Consider the following 2,872-nt stretch of genomic DNA (forward strand, 5'->3'; position numbering starts at 1 on the left):
GTGTGTGTGTGTATACATACATATCAAATGTTGATATTTTGATGAATGCACTTTATTCATTTCAATTTCTTGGTTTAAAATTAGTGAATGAACAGTATTAAAATGGCCATTAGCCAGAAAAATTAACTTAATTATTGCTAAAATAGAAAATGTAGTAATAATTTTTGAAATTTGTTTTTCTTTTTAGATGATAAAACTACAACACATAAAAAGTACAAAGTATGTTTTTATTTCTTTATTCTACTACTGTTTTTATTTTAACAACTATATAAAAAGATTTGAGAAACTTACAATTTTAAGTGGTGTAAGTTGGATTTTCTTAATGGCCAAACCACAAAAATTTCAACTTTGATTCAAATTGTTTTCAATAAAAGTTCATGTAAAATTATTAATATATTCCTCTTGCTGAGTTTTGCTGTATGATTAAATTTGACAATAATTATTAACTTTTTGTGTGTGAAAATTTGTATCTGATCATCAAATGATTAATTTCCTTTGATTTCCCAAGAAGATTGCTTTACATAAATAATATATGTATATATATATATAATTGGTACTTGGTGAAACTCCATAATTACAGAATTAAGGAAAAACAAGACAGTTGTACATTTCACAAATACATCATTTATTACGACCATGGTTTCACTAGTAAAGACATCCTCAGGTACAGACTGAACTGGTTTGTAGCAGGGTTTATATATATGTTTAAACAAAGAAATGGAAGTGACCTTGACATTTACCTAGAGACAAGTGGGGAGGAGCTGAAGTTGGTTTGGTTGTTTAGAACTTTTTCTGGATTTGTTTTTAGACATCTATTTATTTATAAAATTTCCAGACTGTCTAGTTTTTTACCTTTTTCACAGATATGTAAAATTTTGCAATTTTTTCTGAATCAAGTTGGTGTTTAGTTTCAATAAGGTGAGATGCCTTAATTTCCAGCTTCTTGAGTGTTTTTTAATTCTTGTTTCTATGTGACATCCTTTTTGACTTATATATACACTATTGTAGTCTTTATACGCTAAACACCACTGTTGTACTTTTCCATTCTGTCTTTGTTGTTGCACAACATTTTTCCTAGGTTGTTTTTAGATAGAAGGCTGGTCTTTAGATTTCTTTGTTTAGTGCGTTATATATTTTGTGAGAAGGTTTTCCACTGTAGCTCATCTTAAACCATTTGTTTTTGTGGCTGTTTGGTATAGTATGTGGGTATATTGATTTTAGATTTATGGCTTTCATATTTTTAAACAACAGTATGTTAATTAACTTCATTGTTGACAGCAATTTGTTTTATAGTTTTTATTCCAGTTTCATAATCTTCAGATGATAAGGGTACAGTGTAACAAACTATGGAACGCATCAAGTTTGTGAGATATTGGATATCTTGAAGAAGCATGTATGACGTTGTCACTATAAGTAGGTTTTCTAAAGATTTTGAAGGAATGTTTACTGTTATCTATGCTAATATTTTAAGTCCAAAAAGTTAATGTTTCCATTTTCATCAAATTCAATAGTAAACTTAATAAATTTGTTTTGTGAATTTAGAAAAGTTACAAAAGTTTCAAGTTTATGTTTGGATCTTGTTCAGAGACAAATCAGATCATCAACATATCTATACCAACATTTAACATGTTTTGTATTATTTTCATCACTAAACAATGTCTTCTCCATTTAAACTTCTGCAAGCAAAGGAGAGAGGGGGGAAACCCATAGCTAACTTGTCCTCTGTTTAAATATTGGAATAGATATGTTTATGATGTGATTTGTCTCTGGACAGGATCCTAATGTAAACTCAACAATTCAGACCTGTTAAGTGTCATGTATGTACATGCTATGTCACACTCTCATGCTGTAATATATATATATATATATATATAAATCCTACACATTTGATGTGAAGTATGTCATAAAATATTTTTCATTAATTAAAAACTTGAGTTGATTTCTTTTATTTGCCACTCTTTGACTAAATTCACTTATTTCCGTAAGCCTAAGGCCATGTACACTTATTGGCCTCGTTCACTGTTCAATTATCAATAACAAACCAATCACAGCCTAGTTTTTATATGTTGAAATTTCAATACTGTCTGACTTGGAGAGTGAATCGGAAACTTTGTTGCCAGCTGCTAAAAAGTTACAATATTTGGGGGACCACGAAGTACAAGACCAAATTTAACAAAGAATGGAGTGCAAAATACCCATTCATATCTTCTGTGAGTAGTACGATTAACCATTTCTGCTGCAATGTTTGTAACAGAACGTTGTGGTGCACACATCAAGGAGAGGCTGATGCACGTCGACACATTAACGAAGGACGTAGAAGCTTAGAGAAAGCAACTGTACCTGAGAGGTTATAGTATTGTGTTACAGGAAACTGCACATGAGAGGTTATAGAGTGTTGTGTCACAAGAAACTGTACATGGGAAGTGATAGAGTGATGTATCACAGAAAACTACTTGCAACTTGATATTCCACTGAAGAACATGGTTTTGATTTGATTGTGAATGATCCCTCAGACCCAAACAAATGTGCACAAGCCTGCTTATTCTTGACCAGTGTTTCAGTGAAAACATTCATGCACTTGTTAAACTTTCCATTTAAGTATTTTTGTTTAAAACTGGGAATGAAAAGCTTCAACATACATGTTTGAATTGACCCCTGCTGATAAACCAGTCCAATACAGTAGGCCACTTTATATTTAAAATCTACACAATCTACTCCAACTTGAGAAAGCTATTAAAATGCTGATATTATGTAAGTAAGTTAGATTTTGTAAAGAAAATTAGAATATTCTTAATTTCATAAGTATTCAACCCCTTTGATATGGCAACCCTAAATCAGTTCAGGTGCAAGAGATTAGTTTGAAAAGTCACAA

Source organism: Limulus polyphemus, unplaced genomic scaffold, assembly GCF_000517525.1.
Source record: "Limulus polyphemus unplaced genomic scaffold, Limulus_polyphemus-2.1.2 Scaffold7985, whole genome shotgun sequence".
NCBI classification, from domain to species: Eukaryota; Metazoa; Arthropoda; class Merostomata; order Xiphosura; family Limulidae; genus Limulus; species Limulus polyphemus.